At 42.7% G+C, this 22931-nt stretch overlaps 1 protein-coding gene across 1 annotated transcript in view; it reads right to left on the bottom strand.

The window, feature by feature from the left end:
* The window catches only part of LOC134352942 (chloride intracellular channel protein 2-like), a 60538-nt gene extending 45591 nt beyond the window's left edge, over positions 1–14947 (bottom strand). Inside the window, exon 1 of the mRNA XM_063060598.1 lies at positions 14878–14947. The gene's annotated coding sequence lies outside the window, so the exon portion shown is untranslated. The remainder of the gene's footprint in view (positions 1–14877) is intronic.
* Between the last annotated feature and the right edge of the window lie 7984 nt (positions 14948–22931).

Raw genomic sequence — 22931 nt, 5'->3', positions numbered from 1 at the left:
TCTTTATCCATATCATTATGACACATGAAGGGTTGTGTTTCAATAAGGAACTTAAGAAAGGTATGCAGAAGGGTCTCTAAGTACACATCAAAAGAACATGCCACCTAGATGAATCTACAACAATAGGCAACAGACATGAGGGAGTAACACGAAACAGCCAATGAACTGATCGCCAGCCAATAAGATCAAACAAAGTGCAGCAGTCCTTCTGCATTCAGTTGTGAACAGTGCCAAATACTAACAGGAGGAAAAGTTCCATGAGCATTCCCATTTTCAACAGCAACAGCATGTGAGTGCAAAAGAAGAGTAATTTGAACAATATACAACCAAAAAATGGGAAGTGAATGACCCATCTCTGCCCCCTGCTGAGATTTCCTGAAATCCACAAACTTCAGGGAAGTGCCTTGTGCCAAATTGAGTGTTCACCACCTCACCCCCCCCCCAGACGTTCTCATGTTTTATTCTTCAACAACATTGAATCACAGTGGATTTAATTTGGCTTTTTATGATACTGATCAACAGAAAAATACTCTTTCATGTCGAAGTGAAGACAGATCTCTCCAAAATGATTTAAATTAATTACAAAAATATAAAACACAAAATAATTTATTAGACGCACTTTTGGCAGCGATTACAGCCTGTGTGGATGGGTCTCTATAAGCTTTACACATCTGGACACTGCAATTTTTCCCCATTCTTCTTACAAAACTGCTCAAGCTCTGTCAGATTCCATGGGGATTATGAGTGAACAGTCCTTTTCAAGTCCAGCCACACCACAAATTCTCATTTAGATTGAGGTCTGGACTCTGACTTGGCCACTCCAGGACATCAACTTTGTTGATTTCAAGCCATTCCTTGTCTTGCTGGAAAATAAATCTTCTCCCAAGTTGAGGTTCTCTTGCAGACTGCATCAAGTTTTCCTCCAGGATTTCCCTGTATTTTGCTGCATTCATTTTAGCCTCTACCTTCACAAACCTTCCAGGGTCTGCTGTGGTGAAGCATCCCCACAGCATGATGCAGCCACCACCATGCCTCATGGTAGGGATGGTGTGTTTTTGATGATGTGCAGTGCTTGCCTAAAGCCAAACATAGCATTTGGTCTGGCCAAAAAACTCAGTTTTCATTTCATTAGACCATAGAACCTTCTTCCAGCTGACTTCAGAGTCTCCACATGCCTTCTGCCAATCTCTAGCCGTTATTTCATGTGACATTTTTTCAGAAGTGGCTTTCTCTTTGCCACTCTCCCAAAAAGCTGCAACTGGTGAAATATCCAGACAACAGCTTGGATGCAACATGCAATCTCTCCCATCTCAGCTACTGAAGCTTGTAACTCCTCCAGAGTTGTCATAGGTCTCATGGTGGCCTTCCTCACTAGTTCCCTTCTTGCATGGTCACTCAGTTTTTGAGGACGGCCTGCTCAAGGCAGATTTACAGATTGATTTAATTGTACTCCAAGGGATTTTCAGTGTCTTGGAAATGTTCTTGTATCCATCTCATGACTTATGCTTTTCAATAACTTTTTTTCAGAGTTGATTGGGGTGTTCTTTTGACTTCATGGTGTAATTTTTGCTAGGATACTTATTCACCAGCAGTTGGACATTCCAGATACAGGTGTACTTTTGCTTCAATCAATTGAAACACTTTAAATGCACACGGTGATCTCCATTTAACTAATTATGTGACTTTTAAAACCAATTAGCTGCACCAGTGATGATTTGGTATGTTATTTAAAGGGGGTGAATACTTATGCAATATTTTGTGTTTTATATTTGTAATTAATTTAGATCACTTTGCAGACATCTGTTTTTACTTTGACACAAAATAGTCTTTTTCTGGTGATCAGTGTCAAGAAGAGACAAATAGAAGCCCCAGTGATTCAATGGATCCCGTAATGCCAAGATAGACATGATATGTATTAAAAAAAGTGAGGTAGTGTTCATGGATTCAATGGCCATTGAGAAATCAGATGGCAGAGTGGGAAAAGCTGTTCCTAAATCATTGAGTGTGTGCCTTCAGGCTTCTTTACCTTCTTCCTGATGGTAGCAATGAGAAAAGGGAGTGTACCTTTCTGCAGCAACGCTGCTTGAAGATGTACTGGATACTACAGAGGCTGGTGCCCAAGTAGGAGCTGACAAATTTTACAGCTCTCTGTAGCTTACTTCAATCCTGTGCAGTAGACCCCCACCCTTATCCCAGATAGTGATGCAGCCAGTTAGAATGCCCTGCACTGTACAAATGTAGAAATTTGCGAGTGTTTTTGGTGGCGTACCAAATCTCCTGAAACTTCCAATGAAATATAGCCTCAGTCATGCCTTCTTTATAGTTGCATTGATATGTTGGATCTAGGTTAGGTCCTCAGAGATGTTGACACCAAGGAACTTGAAATAGCTCACTCTTTCCACTCCTCATCCCTCTATGAGGACTGGTGTGTGTTCCCTCATCTTACCCTTGCTAACATCCAAAATTATTTCTTTGGTCTTACTGACGCTGAGTGCAATGTTGTTGCTGCATCACCACTCAACTAACTGGTAGATCTCATTCCTAAATGTTCTGAAGAGCACTGAAGTAAAAGATCAACCACAATCTTATTAAATAGTGAATCGCTTGTTCCTGCGTCTGCACCATACATTCACTGTTCCTTCATTGTTACTGGATCAATGTCACTGAATGCCTGGAAAGTTACTGTGACCAATTCCAGTGCATGATTTAAGATTAAGGCTCACTCCACCTGCTCAAGACATATTGATACTTATGCATCATTTCTTTTAAACTGCATTCAGTAATTTCAAATTTTATGAACTCAGGGTTTTTTAATGATGAAAAAAATATAAATCATAACTGTCAGAGGAGCAATGACATGCAAGCGGGATGGTAGCTCCTCCCACCAATTCTCTCCACAGACGATGAACAATGGAAACAATGTGCTTGGGGGCTTTGGGAATTAGCAACTGGAAAATGTGCATCCTAATGAAGAAAACTTGGAAAGCTGCAGGAAGTATGATTCCTGTAATTCAAAGGCTGTTTTGAAAAACATTCATATCAGAAGCTTTACAATTATGAAAACAATTACATAGAATTGAGAATCTGCAAGATCTATTGGCAATATAATCCAAGATTGTAAAAAAGGGTGGGTAACATTGCTGTCAAATGCCTAGTTTCATAAATTATCCCACTTCCAGAACAAAAAAAACATTGTTCATTGAATTAAATGGATATTTGTGCTTTACATAAGCCTCCTCCTCATTTAATTTAATCTCACTAAATGTGTACATCATATTTATCTTTCTCCCACATGTACTTATTCCTCTTAAATCCTTTAGTCTAATTCTTCTTTTCATTTATTTTTCAGATATGAGCATTGTCAGCAAGATCAGCAAATTACTCTTCCCAAATTGTCCTGCAAATGTGATGATAACCATTTTCTTGAACTTACTGCAGTTCTTCTGATAAAAGTACTCTCGCTTTGACCCAGCAATGATGAAAGAATCACAACACACTGTATGTGTAGGTTTTCACAAATATAAATGAAATGGGGCATTTTACGTGAAATGAAACCGATAATACACCTTATTGAACTCCGAAACCTAAACACAAAAGTGCGCTAAAAACCCTTATGCTAACAATGTCATCAGATCAGACCGGCCTCTTAAAGCAAAACCCCAACTCAATGTCAGTGGTTGTAAATTTTGTACATTTCTCCCAATTACGTTACCCTACACAGCCCCCCTCAGAATTCATTAAAACTGGCATTGTGAGCCTGTCTGGGGCTCAGCTCGTGTTCCAGGAGTGGGCGAATCGCAGCTGTCTCGGCCTCATCCAGACTGGCGTTGATACGCTTATGGTCACATTGTGATGCCAGGGGCTTGGTAGCAGAATACTCCAAATCTTGATGGGCCAGTTTAAGACGATCTACCGAAACACATTCAAGTTTACTCCTCTTATCTATGATAACATGGAACAGGTCATCGTAAGAGGGCCTAAGGGGATGTTGGTGTGCACCATGGTGGACGAAAACAAACAAGGCAGAACGTAGGTCAACAGGAACCCAGAGTGCTGTACACCATGATGTGAGGTAGGAATAGGTGAAGAGGAATCGAGTTTAGTGAGGATGGTGAAATACCGTTGAGAGGCCGACCAGGTGGTTGTGGCATCAGGAATGAAATCACCTGGCACTCGTAAGGCTGCCCATATATCAATTCAGCTGCAGACGACTGCAGGTCCTTTTTTGGAACAGCTCTGAGCTCCAGCAGGACCCACGGGAGACGAACATGCCAACACTCATCCGTCAGGGAAGCCTGCAGAGCAGTTTTTAAGGAATGGTGAAACCGCTCATATACGCCACTCGACGATAGGTGATATGGTGTGGTGTGATGTAGCCTAATACCAAGGTTCTGGGCCATCACAGGCAAGAGTTCTGAAATGAATTGGGGACCACAGTCAGAGGAAATATCAGATGGGGTGCCAAACCGAGCATCCCAGGTGCTGATGAACGCCCGAGTCACATCTGCGGCCATTGCTGATGTTAGAGGGACGACCTCTGGCCACCTGGTGGTACGGTCCACCATGGTAAGAAGGTGTGTGAAACCACAGGAGGGGGGAAAAGGACCAACAAAGTCCATATTGAGGTGGTCAAACTGTCGCTCAGGGACCTCAAAGGGTGCCAATGGCGCCTGAACATGATGCTTAATTTTTTTCCCGCTGGCACTCCACATAGGCTGCAGTCCAATCACGCACATCCTTTCTGAGAACATGCCAAACAAACTTCAGTTTAACCAATTTCTGTGAGGCGTTCCAGCTCAGATGTGAGAGGCCATGTGTGGAGTTGAAAACAGCCCATCTCCAGTTTGTGGGCACAATGGGGCACAGGCAACCAGTTCAGAAATCGCACGGGGTGAAACCCCAGCTTCCCCAAACTTAATGTCAACCAACCCATTACTGCTGTTCGGTAAGCCTAGACCTCCGGGTCAACTGCCATGCCGGCATAGTCAACCCCCTATGTGTACATCTTCAATGGCTGGCCGTGAGAGGCAATCAGCCACAGCATTATTCTTCCCCTAGATATGCTGTATATCGATTGTAAACTCAGATATGCAGGCCAGATAGCGTTGCTGCCACGCAGACCAAGGGTCTAATATTTTGGGCTTTACGTGTACAAGGGGTTTGTGGTCAACGAATGCTGTGAAATGCCACCCCTACACAAGAAAACAAAAATGCGAACAGCCAGATAGAGACTGAGAAGCTCGCAGTCAAATGTGCACAGATATAATATTAGAAGAGAAGTAAGAAAGAATAAAAAAAGTTACCTTATAAATAAGCCTAAACAACAGGAATTCTGCAGATGCTGGAAATTCAAGCAACACACACAAAAGTTGCTGGTGAACGCAGCAGGCCAGGCAGCATCTCTAGGAAGAGGTGCAGTCGACGTTTCAGGCCGAGACCCTTCGTCAGGACTAACTGAAGGAAGAGTGAGTAAGGGATTTGAAAGTTGGAGGGGGAGGGGGAGATCCAAAATGATAGGAGAAGACAGGAGGGGGAGGGATGGAGCCAAGAGCTGGACAGGTGATAGGCAAAAGGGATACGAGAGGATCATGGGACAGGAGGTCCGGGAAGAAAGACAAGGTGGGGGGGACCCAGAGGATGGGCAAGGATCTCCCAGTGGCCACACATTTTAATTCCACATCCCATTCCCATTCTGACATGTCTATCCACGGCCTCCTCTACTGTAAAGATGAAGCCACACTCAGGTTGGAGGAACAACACCTTATACTCCATCTGGGTAGCCTCCAACCTGATGGCATGAACATCGACTTCTCTAACTTCCACTAATGCCCCACCTCCCCCTCGTACCCCATCTGTTACTTATTTTTATACACACATTCTTTCGCTCACTCTCCTTTTTCTCCCTCTGTCCCTCTGAATATACCCCTTGCCCATCCTCTGGGTCCCCCCCCCTTGTCTTTCTTCCCGGACCTCCTGTCCCATGATCCTCTCGTATCCCTTTTGCCTATCACCTGTCCAGCTCTTGGCTCCATCCCTCCCCCTCCTGTCTTCTCCTATCATTTTGGATCTCCCCCTCCCCCTCCCACTTTCAAATCCCTTGCGCACTCTTCCTTCAGTTAGTCCTGACGAAGGGTCTCGGCCTGAAACGTCGACTGCACCTCTTCCTAGAGATGCTGCCTAGCCTGCTGCGTTCACCAGCAACTTTTGTGTGTGTTATAAATAAGCTTACAAGATTTACAAGATTTATAAGTTCACACTGATCAGATGGTAATTATGTCAAACAGAAAAACAAAAATAATGGATGCTGGAAATCTGAAATAAATGCGATATATAGAATGAACTGCCGGGGAAGTAGTTGAGGCAGGTACGTTACAAATATTTTAAAAGCACTTGAAGAGGTACAGTATGTGAACAAGAAATGTTTAGAAGGATACGGGCCAGAAGTATAGAAGTCTCTGGGTAATAAAATTGAAGACTCAGAGCAGGATTGCAGAACCAGAGGGACATTAGGGACTGCTGTGTACTTTGCTTCACAAAAAGCTGGCTCACCCCCACCATTCTGGTCACAGCACTGTAGGCCGAGGGCTTCACCAAACACCACAAAGTCAGGACAACTGAGTCTTTTAAAGATAGAAGAGGTGGAGTGTGCTGCACGATTACCTCATCATGGTGTACAGACATGATGGTTCTGTCTCAAACCCACTCACTGACATGGAACATCTAGTGGTCAAGTGTCATCCATTGTTTTTGGCATCATTCCAGTAGCGGTGTACATTCTACCTCAAGCCAACGTCAGGCAGGCACCAGAGTTGCTCAGCACCATGATCAGCCGTCACAAAACAGCGCACCCTGTTGCCTTCCCCATCACTGCAGGGGGTTTCAGCCAGGCTGGCATGAAAAAGTCTCCAAACAACTACCACCAATATATCACCTGTGGAACCAGAGGAGCCAAAACACTTGACCACTGTTATACCACCATGACAAATGCTTACTGTGCAATCCCATGCCTGCACGTTGGAAAGTCTGATCACCTGGCTGCACTTCTACTGCCAGTGTACAAGCAGAGACAAAAGACCTCAGCACCAGTGGTAAGGGCCAAGGGAGGCAGAGGACTGCTTTGAGTTGGTGGACTCATCTTCGAATCTGAGTGAAGACACCACAGTTGTCACCGCCTTCATCAAGACCTGTGTGGATGAGTGTGTGCTTTTGAGAACATACCGGACATACCCAAACCAAAAGCCATAGATGAACCAGGAGATTCATAGTCTGCTGAGGCCTAGTTCTGTGCATTCAAGGCCAGTAATCCAGAGCAATACAAGAAGTCCAGGTACAACCAATGGAAGGCTATTTTACGAGCAAGAAAACAAAGTCGATTGAATTTAGAGATGGAATCGGATGACTGTCAGCTCTGACAGGGTTTGCAGGTCATTACCTCCTACAAGATGAAACCTAACATCATGAATGGCTGTGATATTTCACTCCCAGATGAGCTAAACATCTTTCATACCTGCTTTGAAGGGGAGAATAAACCTGTACCTGTGCAAATCCCTGCAGCATCTGGTGACCCTGTGATTTCCATCGCAGAGGCCGACGTCAGAACATCTTTCAAGAGCGTGAACCCTCACAAGGTATCAGGCCCTGATGCTGTACCAGGTAGGGCACTGAAAACCTGTGCCAAACAGCTGGTGGGAGTATTCAAGGACAACTTCAATCTCTCACTGCTGCAGTCAAATGTTCCCAATAGGGGACCCATGGCGAGGGGGCCTCCTGCACTGAGTTTGACGCTGTGGCTCAGAGAGAGAAGAGGTGAAGAGGACTTCAGTAGTGATAGGATATTCCATAGTTAGAGGTATGGGGATGAGATTCTGTGGATGTGAAAGAGAAACCCGGGTGGTACGTTGCCTCCCAGTTGCCAGGGTCGGAGATGTCTCAGATCGGGTCCATGGCATTCTACAGGAGGAGGGTGAGCAGCCAGAGGTCTTGGTACGTGTTGGCACCAATGACATAGGTAGGAAAGATGAAGTTCTGAAGAGAGATTTTAGGAAGCTAGGTAGAAAGCTGAAAAGCAGGACTGCCAGGGTAGTAATCTCTGGATTGCTGCCCGAGCCACGCACCAGTGAGGGTAGGATTAAGAGCATTTGGCAGATGATTACAAGGCTGAGAAACTGGTGCAAGGGGCAGGTGTTCAGATTTCTGGATCATCGAGACCTTTTCTGGGGGAGGTACAAAAGGGATGGATTTCACCTGAACCCGAGGGGGAATAATTTTATAAGACCATAAGACTATAACATATAGGAGTAGAAGTAGGCCATTTGGCCCATCGAGTCTACTCCACCATTCAGTCATAGGCTGACCCAATTCTTCCAGTCACCCCCAGTGCCCTGCTTTCACCCCATACCCTTTGATGCCCTGGTTAATTAAGAACCTATCTATCTCTGCCTTAAATCTCTACTTTTAGGGGTAACGAGGGGGAACTTTTTTATTCAGAGAGTGGTAGCTGTGTGGAATGAGCTTCCAGCAGAAGTGGTTGAGGCAGGTTCGATGTTGACGTTTAAAGTTAAATTGGATAGATGTATGGACAGGAAGGGAATGGAGGGTTATGGACCAAGTGCAGGTTGGTGGGACTAGGTGAGAGTAGGAGTTCGGCACGGACTAGGAAGGCTGAGATGGCCTGTTTCCATGCTGTAATTGTTATATGGTTATATGGTTAAATACACCCAATGATTCGGCCTCCACAGCCACTCGTGGCAACAAATTCCACAGATTTACCACCCTCTGACTACAGTAATTTCTCCACATCTCTGTTTTAAATGGATATCCTTCAATCCTGAAGTCTTGCCCTCTTGTCCTAGACTCCCCTACCATGGGAAATAACTTTGCTATATCGAATCAATTCAGGCCTTTTAACATTCAGAATGTTTCTATGAGATTCCAGCCCCCCCCCCCCGCCCCTTCTCCTGAACTTCAGGGAATACAGCCCAAGAGCTGCCAGATGTTTCTCATACAGTAACACTTTCATTCCTGGAATCATTCTTGTGAATCTTCTCTTTCCAATATCAGTATAATCCTTTCTAAAATAAGGAGCCCAAAACTGCACACAATACTGCAAGTGTAGTCTCACAAGTGCCATATGGAGCCTCAACATCACGTCCTTGCTCTTATATTCTATACTTCTAGAAATGAATGCCAATATTTCATTAGCCTTCTTCACCATCAACTCATTCTGGAGGTTAACCTTTTGGGTGTCCTGCACAAAGACTCCCAAGTCCCTTTGCATCTCTGCAATTTGAATTCTCTCCCCATCTAAAATATAGTCTGCCCGTTTATTTCTTCCGGCAAAGTGCATGACTATGTACTTTCTAACATTGTATTTTATTTGCCACTTCTTTGCCCATTCCCCTAAACTACTTTGTACATAAGCCTCTCCATAGTCTCTCCATTTCCTCAACACTACCCGCTCCTCCACCTATCTTTGTATCATCGGCAAATTTAGCCACAAATCCATAATTCCCATAGTCCAAATCATTAACATACATTGTAAAAAGCAGTGGTCCCAACACCGATCCCTGTGGAACTCCACTGGAAACCAGCAGCCAGCTAGAATAGGATCCCTTTATTCCCACTCTCTGTTTTCTGCTGATCAGCCAATGCTCCACCCATACCAGTAACTTCCTTGTAATTCCATGGGCTCTTATCTTGCCAAGCAGCCTCATGTGTGGTGCCTTGTCAAGGGCTTTCTGAAAATCCAAGTACACCACATCCACTGCATCTCCTTTGTCTACCCTGCTTGTATTTTTCTCAAAAAATTACATTAGGTTAGTCAAGCAGGATTTTCCTTTCAGGAAACCAAGCTGGCTTTGGCCTATCTTGTCATATGCCTCCAGGTACTCCGTGATCTCATCCCTAACAATGGATTTCAACAATTTCCCAACCACTGATGTCAGACTAACAGGTTTATAGTTTCCTTTCTGCTGCCTCCCACCTTTCTTAAATAGCGGAGTAACCTTTGCAATTTTCCAGTCATCCAGTACAATGCCAGAGTCTATTGATTCTTAGAAGATCATTGTTAATGCCTCTGCAGTCTCTCCAGCTACTTCCTTCAGAACCCAAGGGTGCATTCCACCAGGTCCAGGAGATTTATCCACCCTCAGACCATTAAACTTCCTGAGCACCTTCTCAGTCGTAATTTTCACTGTACAAACTTCACTCCCCGGACACTCTTGAATGTCTGGTATACTGCAGATGTCCTCCATTGTGAAGACTGATGGAAAATATGCGTACATTTCCTCTGCCATCTCTGCGTCTCTCATTATAATATCTCCAGCATCATTTTCTATTGGTCCTATATCTACCCTCAACTCTCTTTTGCCCTTTGTATACTTAAAAAAGCTTTAGGTATCTTCTTTGATATTAGTCACCAGCTTCCTTTCATAATGCAACTTTTCCTTCCTAAGACAAGTTTTTAAAAGCTTCCCAATGCTCTATCTTCCCACTAGATTTGGCTCCTTGTCTGCCCTCTCTTTTGCTTTTACTTTGGCTCTGACTTCACCTGTCAACCATGGTAGTGTCCTTCTTCCATTCAAAAATTTCTTCTCATTTGGAATATATCTGTCTTCCACTTCCCTCATTTTTCTTGTGAGCAGGTTTTCTAGAGCTGTTTGAGAGGGTTTAAGCGAATTTGACAGGGGGATGGGAACTGGAGTGATAGGGTTGAGGGTGGGGCTGTAGGTTTACAAACTGTAGCTGTGTGCAGTGAGACTGCTAGCAAGGACAGGCTAATGACAGGGCAAATTTGCAGTCAATGGGATGAGTTACTGTGTAAAACGGAAACAAAATTGAAAGGGTAATGAATACAGGATTGAAGGTGTTATATTTGAATCACACAGTATATGAAATAAGGTAGATGAACTTGTAGCACAGTTGGAGATTGGCATGTATGACATTGTGGGCATTACTAAATCGTGGTTGAAAGAAGATTATAGCCAGGAGCTAAACTTCCAAGGATATACATTGTATTGAAAGGACAGGCAGTTAGGCAGATGGGATAGGGTGGCTCTGCTGGTAAAAAATGAAATCAGTTGCTTAGAAAGAGGTAACATTGGATCAGAAGGTGTAGAATTGTTGTGGGTAGAGCTAAGAAACTGCAAGGGTAAAAAGACCCTGATGGGAATTATATATTAACCTCCAAACAGTAGCAAAGTAGCAAAGATGTGAGCTGCAAATTACAATGGGAAAAAGTAAATGGATGTCAAAAGAGCAATGTTATCATAGTCATGGGGATTTTCAATATGTAGATACAGTGGAAAAATCAGGTTGCTGCTTGGTCCCAAAAGGAGAAATTTGTAGAATGCCTACATGATGGCCTTTTAGAGCAGCTCATGGTTGAGCACAGTAGGGGATTAATAATTCTGGGCTGGCTTTTGTCCAATGATCTGGAATTGATTAGAGAGCTTAAGGTAAAGGAATCCTTAGAAAACAGTGATAATAATGATAGAATTCACCCTGCAATTTGAAAGGGAAAAGCTACATTCAGAAGTATCAGTATTACAGTGGACTAAAGGGAATTACAGAGGTATGAGAGAGGAGCTGGCCAAAGTTGATTGGAAGGGGACACTAGCAGGGATGATGGCAGAGCAGCAATGGGTGTAGTTCCTGGGAGTGATTCAGAAGGCACAGGAATGATACATCCCAAAGAAGAAGAAGTATTCAATTGCCAGGATGATGCAACCATGATTGACAAAGGAAGTCAGAGCCAACATAAAACACAGAGAAGGTATATAATAGAGCAAAAGTTGTGGGAAATTAGAAGTTTGGGAAGCTTTTAAAAAACAACAGAAGGCTACTAAAAAGTCATAAAGAGGTAAAAGATGGAATATGAAGCTAAGTTAGCCAGTAATATTAAAGAGGATACCAAAAGTGTTTTTCAGATATATAAAGGATTAAAGATAGGTGAGAGTAGATATTGTATCGCTGGAAAATGATGCTGAAGAGGTAGTAACGGACGACAAGGAAATGGCAGATGAACTAAATAAGTATTTTGCATCAGTCTTCACTGTGGAAGACACTAGCATATGCCAGAAGTTCAAAAGTGTCAGGGGCATAAGTGAGTGAAGTTGCCAATACTATGGAGAAATTGAAAGTCTGAAGGTAGATAAATCACCTGAACTTGTGGTATAAAAGGTTAAAAGTAGTCCATGATGGGATACTTGACCATTCTGGGACAGCTGAGTTTCAGACTGCTGATGCGTGTAGAGAGTAACCTTGGGTGATAAGTGTGGTACTAGGAACTTCAATAAATAACATACTCGGCCCCTGGAACCAGGAGGGAGGATGCGTCTGGTAGTAAATTATGAGTCCTGATAACAGGAAGCAGGAAGAACTGTTAGACTCACACTGAGAGATCATTGACATGTCTTTTAAATGATTGATCATGTACTGTCCGTGGGAAAACAAACAAAGTTACGTGAAGTTGTTTGTCTTGCTGTATAAATATGAACTCTGTACAACCTAAAATCAGAGTTCTGGTGGCGGTAGAGTCTGTAGCAGACTCGCTATGATATCATGTTAATAAACTCTTAAAGTAAAATTTGAAGTCACTCTGATGTTCTTAGTTAGTGTTTCCATGACAGGACTAGATGGTCTACACCCCCGGGTCCTGAAAGAGGTGGCTGGAAAGATTATGTAGGCATTGGTAAAGATCTTTCAAGAATCACTAGATTCTGGAATGGTTATGGAGGACTAGAAAATTGCAAATGTCACTCCCCTCTTCAAGAATGGAGACAAGCAGAAGTAAGGAAATTATAGGCCAGTGAACCTGACGTCAGTAGTGCAAAAGTTATTGTAAGATATTCTAAGGAGTCCAATGTTTGTATAGACAGAGAGTTGTTAGGGGCAGCAAACATGGCTTGGTGCATGGTAGGTTGAGTCTAACCAATCTCAAAGAATTTTTTGAGGAAGTTACCAGGAAGGTTGATGAAGGGAAGACAGTGGATGTTGTCTACATGGAGATTTGCAAGGCCTTTAACAAGGGGGGTGGTGTCAAGAAGCATCTACATGGGAAGTTTGGTCAAGAAGGTTTAGTTGCTTGGCATTCAAAATGAGGTAGTAAATTGAATTAGCATTGGCTTTGTGGAAAAAGCCAGAGAGTAGTTGTAGATGGTTGCCTCTCTGACTGGAGGCCTGGACTAGTGGTGTGCAGAAGAGGGATCAGTGCTGGGTCTGTTGTTGTTTATTATACAAGGGGTGATTGATAAGTTCGTGGCCTGGGGTAAAAGGAGTCAATTTTAGAAAACCTAGCACATTTATTTTTCAACGTAGTCCCCTCCTACATGTACACACTTACTCCAGCAGTCGTGGAGCATGCGGATCCCTTCTTCGTAGAAGTGGTCTACAGCAGGGGTGATTGATAAGTTCGTGGCCCAGGGTAGAAGGAGATGAGTTATACAGCTCTCGTTACATGCATGTGCAGTTCAACTCTTTGAGTGAAAATGCAGAAAGTTTGAAGTTAATAACTCAACTCCTTCTACCTTAGGCCACAAACTTATCAATCACCCCTGCTGTGGGCCACTTCCTGGAGGTCCAAGACGCCGACTTTTACAAAGAAGGGATCTGTATGCTCCATGACTGCTGGACTAAGTGTGGAAATGTAGGAAAAATAAATGTGCTAGGTTTTCTTAAATTGAGTCCTTCTACCTTAGGCCACGAACTTATCAACTACCCCTCGTATATATCAATGATCTGGACCAACAAAAAACTGAATCAACAAGTTTGTGGATGACACCAAGAATGGAGGTTTATTGGGTAGCATGGAAGACTATCAAAGCCTTTAGCAGATGGAATTTAATGCAGACAAGTGTGAGGTGTCGCACTTTTGGGGGAGTGACCACAATAGGTCTTACAAAGAAAGCAGTAGGGCACTGCGGAATGCCGAAGAACAGAGTGATCTAGGAATACAGATCCATAATTCCTCAAAGTGGTGTCATAGGGTTGTAAAGAAAGCATTTGGCACATTTGGCCTTCATAAATCAATGTATTAAGTACAAGTGTTGGGATATTCTGTTGAGATTGTATTGGACATGATGAGGCCTAGTTTGGAGAATTGTATCCAGTTTTGGTCACTTACCTACAGGGAAGATGTAAAGGAGATTGAAAAAATGCTAAGAAAAATTTACAAGGATGTTGGCAAGACTAGAGGACCAGTTATAGGAAAAGCTTGAATGGGTTAGAATGTAGAAAATTGAGGTGAGATTTAATAGAAGTATACAAAATTATGTTGTGATTTACTACCCCCGGCAAGAAAAAACAGATCATACACTGCATACAGTTTATAAAGTAGTATATTTAAGAATGTTAGTTTAAACAAACAGTTATTAAATGAAAGAAAGAAACATCAAAAAGGACGCACTACTCTTGAACAGTCAAATGTGCACTTAAGTTGAAGGTCTCGGGAACGTCTGTCACTCACGCTCTGAACCCTTGGTCTGTGTGAAAGCACACACCACCTTCTGAATATCACTCAAAATCCATCTCAAACAAACAGGTCTCCCACAGGAGCATTGGTTGTTCCTTCTTGAAGCCATTCAGTAGAGAGCACTTTGTGCAATAGGGACAGCATCCTCCTCTCTTCTTTCAGCTCCCACCGACAAAGACAAAGACCCAGTGCTCTCCAGAACCTTCTCCCAATTCCACTTTCCCAATTGGCTGACAGCACAATTCAAAGTTGAATAACAAGCCTCTTATCTTAGCTCAAACCCAAATAAGCTGAAAGCAGAAAAGACTGCTCTTACAGAACTGCTAAAATGAAATACATACAGCACAGCAGTAAAAATTTTAACCAAGGCATTACACAAATAAAATAGAACAGATCTATAAACTTACAGATGCTGTTTTTCTCAGCTGTTGACCAGAGAAAACTCTCCTGTCCTCAGTGTCAATGCCACTATTTGGGAAATAATATTCTATTTATCAGCCTCTTCACAGAAATAGTTTTTCCCAGAAATGAATCAGGAATTGGCATTTTTCTAAAATAAACTCAGCACTTGTGCTCCACATATTAGATATAATGCATCAAAGGAAGGTGATTTGCTTAATGAAGCTTTGTTCATGTCTGACAGGAAACTGCAAACAAATATAAGATAATGTTGATTAAAAGTATCAAATAGGTTTATAATTACTTAAATGGTACCATAAATGACCATGTTAATAGTTTTAAGTTGGTCGTATCATCCTAACACTAAGTAATGGAAATTGAGCATAATTGAATGAGCAATGTGTTTCCTTCTGATAAGGCTGTGGCCAGAATATATTGTTATTCATTCTGAGTATAAGCTGAGAGAATTTATGATGACAATACATAAGACCATAGACATAGAAGCAGAATTGGGCCTATTCCATCATGGCTGACCCTGGACCCCACTCAACCCCATACACCAGCCTTCTCGCCATAACTTTAGATGCCCTGACCAATCAGGAAACTGTCAATTTAAATATACTCACGGTCTTGGCCTCCACAGCTATTTGTGGCAGAGCATTCCACAGATTCTCTACTCTCTTGCTGAAAAATATCTCCTTACCTCTGTTCTAAAAGGTCACCCCTCAATTTTGAGGCTGTGTCCTCTAGTTCTGGACTCCCCCAGCATAGGAAACATCCTCACCACATCCACCCTATCTAGTCCTTTCAACATTCAGTAGGTTTCAATGAGACCCTCATGCATTCTTCTAAATTCCAGTGAGTATAGGCCCAAAGTTGCCAAATGCTGTTTAATTACTCTTCATATGTTACTCCCCAAATCATCATCGTGAACCTGCTATTACAGGAAAGTTACTAACATGGTTAGAACTTTGGCTGATTGGTAGGAGGCAGCCAATGGGAATAAAAGGATCCTTTTCTGGTTGGCTGCCAGTGACTAGTGGTGTTCCGCAGGGATTGGTGTTGGGACCATTTCTTTTTATACTGTACATCAGTGATTTAGATGATGGAATAGATGGCTTTGTCGCCAAGTTTGCAGATGATCCAAAGATTGGTGGAGGGGCAGGTAGTGTTGAGGAAACAGGTAGAATGCAGAAGGAATTAGACAGATTAGGAGAAAGGGCAAGAAAGTGGCAAATGAAATACAATATTGAATAATGTTCTGGGTCTGTACTCGCTCGAATACAGAAGGATGAGGGGGGATCTCATTGAAACCTTTCAAATGTTGAAAGGTCTAGACAGAGTAGATGTAGAAAGGATGTTTCCTATGGTGGGAGAGTCTAAGACAGGGGTAGGCAACCTTAAGCACAAATGATTTTCTAGCATGCGTTATTCATTAATTTGAGACAAAACATAACAAGATGGATTTAAATGGATAATTCCCATATTTCAAGTTTTTTATGGCATTTATCTGGCCCACCGTTCACTCATTAATACACAATCCAGCCCACAGAGGCAAAAAGGTTGCCAACCCCTGGCCTAAGACAAGAGGGCACAGCCTCAGGATAGAGGGGCGCCCTTTCAAAACTGAGATGCGGAGAAATTTCTTTAGCCAAAGGGTGGTGAATTTGTGAAATTTGTTGCAACTTGCAGCTGTGGAGGCCAGGGCGTTTGTTGTATTTAAGTCAGAGATTGATAGGTTCTTGATTGGACATGGCATCAAAGGTCATGGAGAGAAGGCCGGGAACTAGGGTGGAGGAAGAGAGCAAAAAAGGATCAGCCATGACTGAATGGTGGAGCAGACTCGATGGGCCAGGTGGCCTAATTCTGCTCCGATGTCTTACGGTCTTATGGTCACAATGAGCCCACGCTCGGGTTGGAGGAAAAACACCTTATATTCCATCTAGGTAGCCTCCAACATGATGGCATGAACATCGATTTCTTGAACTTCCGGTAATTCACACCCTCCCCAACTCCTTCACCATTCCCCATCCCCTTTACCTTCTCTCCTTGCCTGCCTATCACCTCCCTCTGGTGCTCCTCCCCGTTTCTTTCTTCCATGGCCTTCTGTTCTCTCATATTGGACCTCCCCTTCTCCAGTCCTGTATCTATTTTACCGATCAATGTCACAGCTCTTTACTTCATCCCTCCCCCTCTCAGTTTCACCTATCACCTTGTGTTTCTCTCTCCCCTCCCCAACCTTTTAAATCTACTCCTGATCTTTTTTCTCTCCAGTCCTGCTGAAGGGTTGGCCCGAAACGTCGACTGTGCTCTTTTCCATAGATGCTGCCTGGCCTGCTGAGTTCCTCCAGAATTTTTTGCCCGTTGTTTGGATTTAGCATCTGCAGATTTTCTCTTGTTTGTGAAAGAGAAAACATTATTTTTTAATAATAGATTAGAGCACATCAGCAGTGACTATTTTACAGAGTCATTGATATAGAAGTCTAGACTGATAATTAGGAGTAATTTAATTAATATTCCATCAATTTGGGAATTTGAATTCAATCCAAGCAATGTAGTAATTAAAAAGATGTTTTCAATGCAAACAGTCTTGAAACTGTTTAATTCATTTCTCCAAATTGTCAGTGTCAACTTCTGCCCTAACAGCTCAGTAAAATAGCCACTGTACTGATAAAGGAAACCGGAGGTCTTTGACCTGTATGTGAGTCTAGTCCCACATCAGCGGGATTGACTTTTATTAATCCTCTGTAGCATGTTTACATTCACTGTGCCTGCTGATGTTCTGCAGGGGTCAGTGTTGGGACCAATTCTTTTTTATGCTGTATATCAATGATTTAGATGAAAGAATAGATGGCTTTGTTGCCAAGCTTACAGATGAAACAAAGATTGGTGGAGGGGCAGGTAGTGTTGAGAAAACAGAAAGGCTGCAGAAGAACTTAGATAGAGTAGGAGAATGGGCAAGAAAGTGGCAAATGAAACACAATGTTGGAAAATGTATGGTCATGAACTTTGGTAGTAGAAATAAATGTGCAGACTATTTATAAACGGGAGAAAATCCAAAAATCTGAGATGCAAAGGGACTTGAGAGTCCCTGTGCAGAACACCCTAAAGGATAACTTGCAGGTAGAGTCGGTGGTGAGAAAGGCAAATACAATGTTAGCATTCATTTCAAGAGGTCCAGAATACAAGAGCAATGATGTGGCAATTATAAGGCACTGGTGAGGCATCACCTTGAGTATTGTGAACAGTTTTGGCTCCTCATCTAAGAAAAGATGAGCTGGCTTTGGAGAGGGTTCAGATGAGATTTACAAGGATGATTCCAGGAATGAAAGGGTTAACATATGAGAAACGTTTGATGGCTCTAGGTTTGTACTCACTGGACTTTGGAAGGATGAGGGGTATCTCATTGAAACCTTTCGAATATTGAAAGGCCTAGACAGAGTAGATGTGGAAAGGATGTTTCCCATGGTGGGAAAGTCTAGGACAAGAGAGCACAGCCTCAGGATAGAGGGGTGTCCATTTAAATCAGAGGTATGGAGAAAGTTCTTTCGCCAGAAGGTGGTAAATTGGTGGAATTTGTTATCACAGGCCGGTGTGGAGGCCAGGTCATTGGGTGTATTTAAGGCAGAGCTTAACAGGTTCTTGATAGGCCACTGCATCAAGGGTTACAGGGATAAGGCCAGGGAGGGAAAAAAGGATCAGCCATGACTGAATGATGGAGCAAACTCGATGGGCCAAATGGCCTAATTCTTCTCCATGTCTTATCATCTTATGGTCTTATGTCTTTCCCCTTCTAATGGCTTTTTTAGTTGCCTTTTGTTGGATTTTAAAATGGGGGACAGAGAAATGACAGTTGAACTTAATTCTGCCCACTCACTTTCACCACCTTATATCCCCTTTCCTTGGCTTTTATGTAGTCCATAACTTTCCTTGTCAGCCACAGTTGCCTACCCCTGCCATTTGAGAACTTCTTCTGTGAGACATTTCCATCCTCCCCCTTGTGAATTATTCCCAGAAACTTCAACCGCCCACTCTGCTGTCATCCCCACCAGTATCCCCTTCCAATACACCAGGGCAAGCTCCTCTCTTATGCCACTGCAATTCTCTTTATTCCATTGTGATACTGATACATCTGACTTATGCTACTCTCTCTCAAATTACAGTATGAATTCAACCATATTGTCATCACTGTCCCCTCAGGGTTCTTTTCCCTTAAGCTCTCTAATAAAACCTGGGTTATTACACAACACTTAATCTAAGATAAACTTTCTCCGAGGACACAAGCTGCTCCAAAAAGCCATCTTGTAGGGCATTCAACAAATTCCCTCCCCTGCAATCCGACACCAATCTGATTTTCCCAATCCCCTTGCATATTGGTCCCCCATTGCAATTGAGACATTACCTTATTACATGCCCTTTCCAGCTCTCTTTGCAATCTCAGCCCCATATCTTGGCTACTATTTGGAAGCCTACAGTGTATATGAGTCCTATGATTTTTTTTTAACTCTTGAAGTTTCTTAACTCCACCCACAAAAATACGACATTCTCTGAACCTTTGTCACCTCTTTCTAAAGAAGTAATTCCACCTCTTGCCAACAGAGCCACACCACCACCTATGCCTTCTGAGGGATGACCTTATGGAGGTCATAAGGGACATAATTAATATGGATGGTACCAGGGTAGGGGAGTTTAAAACTCGACAGTATTGGTTTAAGGTAAGAGGGGTAGGATGTACAGGTGAGTCGAAGGACAAGGTTATTGCACAGATGGTGTGGGCATACACACAAGCAGCCGGAGGAGGTGGTAGAGTTGAGTGCAATTGCAATGTCGAAAGACATTTGAACCAGTCTGTGGATAGGAGCAGCCTAGAGGGATATGTCCATTTCTGTGGTCGAATCTTGGGTTACTGTCAGAAAAAAAGGGCTGAAATCATTTTTTGATATATTTATTTGCTCAAGTTCGACAAATTTCTTGAACATCATTGGATAAGCAGTACTTACTTCAATTTAATATAAAATGTTCATGCTTGTTCTCAAAATCCTGGTCTGACTTTACACTTCCTATCTCTCTAGCTTGCCAAATGTTCCAAGAAGACGACACACTTCACATCCCTAGTTAGATGCCGGCAAAGATTGGGCTGCCCTGCCGGCCTGTTCCTCCATTCAATAAGATCATAGCTGATCTAATTTTGGCTTAAGCATCAATTTCCTTTTATATTCCCCTACAATCATGTAGCTTAAATATCTGCCAGTCTCTGGTTGGAATATATTGGACAAATATACCTCCACAGCTCTCTGGAGTTGAGACTCTAAAGCATCATAGATCATTCACAAAAAAGAAAATCCTCATCTCTCTTTTAAATGAATGGTCCCTTACTCTGATGCAATGCCCCTGGAAACATGTCATTCAGCCCATCTCGCTCAGGTTGAACTATTCCCATCTGCCTGCACTTGGCCCATATTTCTCTAACCATCCCTGTCCAAATGACTTTTAAATGTCATTATTGTATTTGCCTCAATCACTTTCTCTGGCAGCTCATTCCAGATACTCAGTCACTTTCTGGCCAAAGAAGGTGTACTCAGTTCCCTTTTGAATCTTTCCCCTATCATCTAGTTTTTGATTGGCTTTCCCTCATGGAAACCATGCAGAGCATTGATAGGTATTTATCCTGTCTATGTTCCACATGGTTTGCATGAGGAATAACTTACTATCCTGCCTAACCTTTCCTTATAGCTCAGGCCCTTGAGCATGTGTAAGATTCTCAGAAATCTTCTTTGCACTCTTTCAGTTTACTGTCTAACCTATAACAGGAAGCCAAAACTGTACACAATATCTCAAGTTGCGGTCTCACAAATGCAGTATAACATCCCAAATCTATTACTTATTGCCTTCCCTGAAGAAGGCCAAAGTGCCAAATGCCTTCTTCACCACTCTGTCTACCTGTGATGCCACTTTCAGGGAACTACTTACTTGTAATCCTAGGTCAGTGATCCCCAGCCTCCGGGCTGCGGACAGGTACCGAGCTGAAAAGCACGCAGGGGCGCAGCGGTAGCCGGAGCGCACCCAGCACATCTTTAAGTAAAAAAGCCGAAATAAACAAGCTAATTAATTCGGTGCCACCCGGCACATAAATGTCGATCCAGATCAGAGGCGATTGCCAATTTCACTTGCTCTACGCAATGTTCACTCCTCTTTCCAGGGTGCTGGAGCCATTAGCTATTCCGTTGTTTGGTCAATTTAAACGCCGGCCCAGACAGGCTGAAAAGACAGGGCTGTCAGGATCAAGGTGACATGTTGAATCTACATAAACATCTAATAAAGTATAGGTGCTGCCGTGCTCCCTTTGTAATGACAGTTACGTGCTGGTCCCAGGACAGATCCTCTGACACTTTTCAGAGAAAGAAACGTCGATCCTTATTGCCGAAGAATTTAAAGTTATTGACCCTCTCCACCTCAGTTCCTCTAATGAAGACTGGCTTCTGGGCGGCACCTAATTAATTAGCTTGTTTATCTTGGTTTTTTTCTTAAAGATGTGCTGGGTGCGCTCCAGCTACCACTGCACCCCTGCATGCTCCGCGGCCCAGTATTAGTCCGCGGCCCGGAGATTGGGAACCTCTGTCCTAGGTCACTCTGTTGTACAACACTCCCAGTTGTGCACAGTGAAGTCCTTACTTGCTTTGACTTCCCGAAATGTAACACTTCACACTGATCTGGATTGAATGCCACTTGCCATTCCTTGGTTTATTTGCCTAGCTGATCAAGATCCACTCATAAATTTGATAAGCTTCTTCAATGTATACAAAACCTCCTATTTTATTATCATCCGTAAGCTTACAAACTATGCTTATATTATTCACATCCAAATAGCTTATATAAATGACCAACAACAATGGTCCAGTGCCAACCCCTGTGGCACACCAGTAGCCATTGGTCTACAATTTGAAAAATAACTCACCTCCATCACCCTCTGCTTCATACCATCAAGCCAGTCATGTATCTACATACAGTAACTGGCTGTCCCTGGATCCCATGGGGTCTAACCTTCCCAATTAATCTTCCAGACAGCACCTTCTCAAAGGCCTTTGCTTTAGTCTATGTAGATGACATCCACTGATATCCACATCAATCCTCTTGATTACATCTTCAAAAAGCTCCTAACAGATTTGTGAGATGAGATTTCCCCAGCTTCCCACAAGGTCAGGGGATGCTCTTGGTCAGGGCCTGGGGAATTATCTTCTTTAATGTGATTTTCCACAGTATGATGTCTGAAGTTCCCCTATTATTTTTAAAATTAGTTCTTCTAACTTCTATGATTTTTCCTGATATTTGTTTCTCAATATTCTTCACAATATTATTCAGAAAGTAATTTGAATCTGTTCTCAGCAGAAATATGGCAGATGAGTCAGTCAATTTATAGACTTTTGAGTTTAATAGGGTAAAGTTATATTCCTCTGCACCTTCATTTGATGAAATTAATAAAGATACAGCTTGCTTTCCTGAAAATCATTAGAGAAATTACCTCTCTCTCCAGCTTAACTCTCTCTTATCAAGGTTTAAGAGGCCCCTTGGCTGAATTGAAAGGCCCCAAAATGCGAAACTTTGTCAGCTGTCAGTGTGTGGGTCACCCCAGCCCAGAAGAGGTGAAAATGTTACATGGGTTAATGTTTTCTGATTGTTTTTGAAGTGCAAGAAAATAGTGTTTATTAACAACACTCCTGTGTCTTAATAAAGCTATACTGCTATCTGGCTTTAGTTGAATCCCTCAACATCAAAAATTAAAGGTACTATCCTGTCTAGGGTCTATAGTTTATTTGCAGCAAGCTTTCACTGGATCATATTCCTTTTCAGACTGCTTGTTTTTTTGACCACATTCTGATGTCCGGTTAGAGGATTGCCCTTTTCCTGTGTTTCCTGTTACATTATGCTTATGTTTTGTATTCTATTCCCAAAGCTGTTCTGATCCTGCAATGTTTGGTTTATTTATATTTGAAACACACTTTTTCAACAGTTCCCCAGGACACCTTGGAACTTCTTAGTCTTTTGGGATTCAGTGAATTTTTAT

This window comes from Mobula hypostoma, chromosome 10, assembly GCF_963921235.1.
Source record: "Mobula hypostoma chromosome 10, sMobHyp1.1, whole genome shotgun sequence".
Taxonomy (NCBI): domain Eukaryota; kingdom Metazoa; phylum Chordata; class Chondrichthyes; order Myliobatiformes; family Myliobatidae; genus Mobula; species Mobula hypostoma.
Note: the sequence above shows the minus strand (reverse complement) of the source record. Positions and strands in the feature narration are given on the sequence as shown.